This window comes from Marmota monax, unplaced genomic scaffold (assembly GCF_021218885.2).
Source record: "Marmota monax isolate L192 unplaced genomic scaffold, Marmota_monax_Labrador192_F-V1.1 WCK01_AAM20220418_F8-fsc00269, whole genome shotgun sequence".
Lineage (NCBI taxonomy): Eukaryota > Metazoa > Chordata > Mammalia > Rodentia > Sciuridae > Marmota > Marmota monax.
The window spans coordinates 700,065-706,195 of NW_026694072.1; the positions used below are offsets into that span (position 1 = coordinate 700,065).

At 51.3% G+C, this 6,131-nt stretch overlaps 1 protein-coding gene across 1 annotated transcript in view; it reads right to left on the reverse strand.

Moving 5' to 3' along the window:
- Acacb (acetyl-CoA carboxylase beta) overlaps positions 1 to 6,131 on the reverse strand; it is a 212,411-nt gene that overhangs the window by 54,316 nt on the left and 151,964 nt on the right. The window lies entirely within an intron of this gene.

Below are 6,131 nucleotides of genomic sequence, written 5' to 3' on the forward strand. Positions count from 1 at the left end.
ATAGCATGAGCACAAAACAAACAAAAAAAATTAAACTTTTGTCTTCAAGAAAAACAACAATGACCTACGAAAAAAAAACGCTTCCAAAGACAAATGACAAAAGACGCAGGCCTTGGGGCTGGGAGATGACAGCCGTGGGGCTTGTGGCAAAGTGGAGGTCACGGGACCACCCCTCTAATGCGGGGTAGCTGCACGCAGTCCCTGTGGTGGCCCAGCAGGGCTGACTCTTCAGATCCTTCCAGAAAAACTGAAACTCCCAACTGGAAGAATTTTCAAATGCTGGCATCTAGTTCCGATGGTTTCAAAGAGAGCTCGAGACCAGACCAAGCCTGTCAGTGGCTGAATGTAAAAAACGGATCAGAAGAGCTATCGTCAGAGTTCTGCGGAACGTAGACTCAGATTAGACTCAAGAGTCACCTTCAGCCCCTAGACCTGTGCCCATAACAGGTCTGGGGGCCGAAGGTGACTCTTGTCCCACGTGGGAAAACACGGGTCGCAGCTACAAAGGGGCCAGATTAAATCAGTTAGAGGGTTGAGGGGCGAGAGAGCTCTCCCCCAACTGGTGATGGCTGAACAGATTCTCCTGGTGGAAAAGGAATCCCAGGGCTCAGACTGGTAACATTATGGATTCAGTGCCAAAGACAAGGACCCTAAATATTTTTAAATTCCCAGCCTCATCTTGAAAGAACATAGGCTACATTCTCCCGGTGCCAGGGAAGGGCTGGCAGGTCAAACCTCTCAGGTCGCCAGAACTGTGTAGTAAATCCTGATTTTATCGGTTGAAAATGAGGAGATGGCTCAAAAATCTCTTGGTTCCTTACTGACTGCAGGAGGGTCTTGCTACAGAACCAGCCTTTGGAAATATCTGGAGAACAGCCCTTGCTGTTGAGCACCTAGGATGCAACCCATGCTCTTCTTCAGCTTCACCCAGCCCTGAAGGGCGAATGCTGTTGTTTCTTTGGAGACATGGGGTGGGGAGGGAATAACTCACCCTAAGCCAGGTGCAGTGGTGCATGCCTGTCATCCCAGCGGCTCGGGAGGCTGAGGCAGGAGGATCGCGAGTTCAAAGCCAGCCTCAGCAACTAAGTGAGGCCCTAAGCAATTCAGTGAGACTCTGTCTCTAAATAGAATATTTTAAAAAGGGCTGGGGATGTGGCTCAGTGGTTAAGTGCCCCTGGGCCCTGGGTTCAATCCTTAGTATACCAAAAAAAAAAAAAAAAAAAAAAACTTCACCCAAAGCCACTTGGCCAAGAAAGAGCCAGTGCTTAGACCTGAACCCTGGTCTGCCTCACAGCTGGGCCACTTAAAGCTTTCCCTCCAGAGCCCTGTTGCTCCCAAAAAGTCTGCTAACAGGGAGGGATGCGCATGTCTGAGCACATATTCTAATCCCCTGTAGAACTGCTGTTGTTAAAATGACTAACTATTTACTTTCCAAAAATAAGATATGCCTAAGGTTAAGATTATGCCCAAAACCGAATGTCTCAGAATGTTTCAGGGCCTGGCAATCATCTAGTCAGAGTCTCATGGTGCAGAGAGCTATTCAGTAATATCAGGTGAGAAATGGCCCAGATTAAAATCTCCCCCACATCACTTATTTTTTGCATTCCTCTGCATTTATATGTAAACATGCATGAAAGCAGCAGGAACTTGATTGTCTACTTGCAACAGAAGCTTTGCTAATTGTGTACGGGACTTGGCATTGAGCGTCAAGGATAAGATGCAGAACATCCTTGGGTGGGTGGACCTCAGAGATCTAATCTGACTTTGTTTCTGGCTTGTGAATCCCCTTTCCCTCTGCATTAACTGCTCAGTCCTAACTACCTTCTACCCCCGAGGCGGACATGCTGTCCAGGACTACTGTGATCCTTGGGAAGTTTTTCCTTATACTAATGAAAACAAACGCTGGAACCCCTAATCATTATTTTTAACTCCTTTTGTGGAGTCCTCGAGAAAAAGGCCCTATTTTGATTCAGAACCTTGAGAAAATTTTTCCCAAGAAAATATTTTCCTATAGAAATCCCTGGATATTAACAAAACTAAGTGAGGTTATTATAAAAGAAAGAATAAAAATAAAAGATGAAATTAAAGCTCCCACAACCTGCCTGTATACATTTGTGGGAGATATTCTTTAGTGGGCTTCATTTTGGACGGTGGTGTGGGGAATGAACCCAAAGCCCTGTGCATGCTAAACTAATTCTCTCCCACTGATCTATTCCCCGAGCCTTTATTTTCATTTGAGACAGGAGCTGGCTAAGTGGACCCGGCTGGCCTTGAACCTATGATCCTCCTAACCAGGGTTCATTTTATTAGCTAGTTTTCACCTAAGTAGAAATAGGACAGTAATTGAATTGGATCTTGGTAGAATAGGCCAAAAATAAAAAATAATTTAAAAAAAAATGCTGAAACATTCTAGTGGTCTCTTCCTGGAAACATCCAAGGTTTTATTAAATAAGATGTATGACAACAATTATAAACCGCCTCTCTTCTACAATCGTGCTCCCAAAGAGTGCGATAATCCACGTATCCGTCATGCTAACAGAAGCAAAGAGATCAGCAGGACTTTCACAGTCTCCCACAGAAAGAAGCGGGGAAGAAAACCCTGGGCTCTGTCCTCAGACGGTTTTAGACATTCAGCAGCGGCTTCCCTGGGACTACTGAACGGTACGTCTTCTGAAATCAGAAATAAAGGGCATGAACTTGGAGAGCGGCTTCGGATACACTTCCCTTTACTTGGAGAGCGGCTACGGATACACTTCCCTTTGAGAAATTTCTTATAAGAAAATGCCACCTTGTTAGTTTTCAGCAATTGACAAAGTAAGGGGGGGGGGGTTGTGTGGAAATAGCACAGATCCCCAGAGCACCTACCACGGGCCAGACACCGTCCTCTGTGCTGTGGCCCTGGACAGTTCTAGTTTAATGGTTCACGAAAAAAGACATTAGCATTTGTGAGGCCTAGACACACCCTGAAATTGCCTCTACTGAATGGCTAGGGTGGAAGAAAGATTGTCGCTGAACAGAATCTCCTGGTGGAAAATGAAGCCAAGGGCTTAGTTGGGTAAGATTATTTATGCTACCAATCATGCATTCCTGACCTTCCTCCCATTTCCTCCTCACCAATGGAAAATCAGAATAAGCAATGCAAAAGCAAGATTTTAGGAAAAGGGAGAAGAAATGGTCATAATCTATTATAAAATTGATCTCTGATCAGAGAAAACCTGCTTCAACACCGCCAAGAGGTTAATATTTATAGTCCTTGACTATGAACACTGTCCGTCTATGGTGCATCCGAGGAGCTGGTATTCCCAGTTATAACGGGGCTGATTTTAAGCTCATTGTCAACTTCATGAACCAAGATTTCTTACGTGGCCATGGGCATCTTACCTTTAAACAGAACAGGCAAATAACTACCATCAAACTATCACAATCTAAGAAAAGAGACCCGGGTTAGAGCACCTTGCACACCGTAGGCCTGGAGAGGGAACCTAAAGTCACAAACCTGGTCCTTTGTCTCCCTCCTGCAGCGTCTCAGGTGTCAGCAGAGATCCAGCGACTCAAATCGCTGTTAGGCCTGTGGAACTCCTGTTGGCAGGGCATCTTAAATACCTTTGCAAAATCAGGACCCATCTAAGAGTTGGGATACTCCCCCAACGTGAGAATAAGTGATAAAGGGTGATACGGTGGTGACGGAAACAGGAGAACTTCATATTCTTTTATTTAAAAAATGTATTGGCCAAACTGGGGACGAGGCTCAGTGGTAGAGTGCTCGCCTGGTATGTATGAGGCCCTGGGTTCAATCTCTGGCCCTACACACACACACACACACACACACACACACGCACGCACGCACGCACAGAGTATTGATCTCCTTTAGCTCAATAAAGGTATCCCTCCCTATGTACAGGTGACCCATAGAGTCACCTGAGACTCCTATTTTTAAAAAATTGAAAATTGCCAAACTTTCCCTTTTATGGCTCTGATTCACCCCAGGTGATTTGAAATTGAGAACTAGCATACATTTATAAAAGAGGAAATACATTAATCTAACAAATAAAGATTTCTGGTAAGTTACTTGGTTAAAAACTTGGTTTTTTTTTTTTTATTTGTTTTGTTTTGTTTGTTTGTTTTTTAGAAAAAAAGGTTCGAATGCTTACAACTTAAAAGGCAAAATAATTACAGGTCATTCCGGGACACGTAGAGCGACACAGACTATGTAAACTACCTTTTACACCCAAGGAAACCTAGGTTTTAAATATATGAGGTCAGAGAGATGGAAACTGAGAAGGTTTCACGGCCATGCCCTCCCTACCTAACATCTGTAAACTTGTCCCACCCCCGACCACGCAAACCCATCTATTCACTCCTGACAGAGAAGAAAGGAGAAAAGTCGTCCAGGTGCCACAGGAAAGCCATTCAGGAGGACACGGACCAGTGCCAAGCCCACCTGGATGGAAAATGAAATCCAGGCACACCCAGCCCCGGGCACTTTCCTCCTGGGTTTAAACAAAAAAAAGCCTTTAAACGTGGGGACAACCTCAGATGACTCCAGCAGCAGTTGGGATGCCTGAGCCTGACCCTGCAGGGACAGCGCGAGGCTGTCCAGGTGCAGGGGCCGTGGGGTGGGCTGGAGCAGATTTGATCCTGGCCGAGAGCTCTGGACCCACGTTCGGGGCTTCAGTTCCCTCATTTGCAAAAAAGGGGACCCTAGTGACCCCTAAGAGACCAGAGCGAGGAAGAAAGGAGGGGCCGGCTTTAAGGATGAGGGTGGCTGCCCCTATTGTCACTGCTGTCTCCACCAAGGAGTCCCAGCGAGGCTCCAGGGTTCGGGCGCCGGACCCGCAGACTTTCTCAGGGGACCGAACTCGCCAACCCCCACGGGGCCGGGAGACCTTTGTCCGCGCCGGGTCCCGCCGGCGCCCGCGGTCCGCGCCACCTTTCCCGCGGCGGGCGCCGGCGGGGCGGGGCGGGCGGGCGGAGCGCGGGCTCCCGGGCGGGCCCCGCCAACGGCTCCGCGGGGCTCGGACCCCGAGCGCCGCCGCAGCCTCCAGGGCTGCGGGCGACGTCGCCGCGGCGCCCGGGCCCAGCCGCGCTCGCCCCGGGCGCGCTCACCCTCGGCGCGGGACAGGGGGACGAGGCGCTCAGACCCCGGGCGCCCCACGCGCCTCGCCGCCGCCATCCACCCGGGCGCCCCTCGGCGCGCGGCAGGTGGAGGCGCCCGGCGGGAGGCTCGGGCTCGGGGCTCCAGGTCGCCGCTCCGCAGCCCCCTGCAGGCGCGCGCCAGGCGGCGCCGGCCCAGACCTCTTAAAGGCACAGGTGGCCAGATCCGCGTCCACCTAGGGCCCGGACTCTCCCTCCTGGCCGGTCCCCACTCCGGGGGAGACAGGCTCCCTCCTCCCGCCCACCTGCTGTACCCCTGGGCCGGTGACGGTCTGCAAGTCTCAATGGTCCCCGCATCTTTTGCAACTTAATTCTGACCCAAGTCACCCTCCCGCGGTCCTGAACGCAGGCTGGCGGGCGTGCAGGGGCTGCCACTGTGGGCAAAGTCTAAAGAGGGGTGTTCCTATCCCTGTATATCCTGTAACCGCACCCCCTGCACACACACACACACACACACACACACACACACACACGGCGCCCCGGGGCGTGCGAGACTCGCTGCTGCTGGGAAACGCCCGAAGCAATCCCCTTGACCCTGCCCTGTAACTGACCCTTGGGGGAAAAAAGCCCCCCGAACGGCTACTGCGCATGCTCTGAGCTGGACAGCTCCAGAGAGGGAAATTTAAAAACGGTTCGAGCTGCGACAGCGGCCAAATTGCGGAGCGCGAGGGGCGAGCGCGAGGGAGCCCCCTCCGAAACCCCTGCCGCCCCCCAGCGCCGGCAGCTGCGGCCCCGCGAGGATCGGCTCCAGGTACCGCCTTGCAGGGCCGGCTCTCGCCCTGCTCCTGGGCAGTGTCCCGCTTTGCGTTTCCAGGGTAGAGACCCCGGGCTCAGGGGCCGCAGGGCGTCTGCCGCTGGACCCCTTTTCTGCTTCCCGGGACTCCCTCGGCGACTCTGGGGGCGGGACTGATCAGAAGCTTTGGTGGGTTTCCATGTTCGTTTCACGCTTGGAGTTTGAGGAACTTAGGGACCTGGAG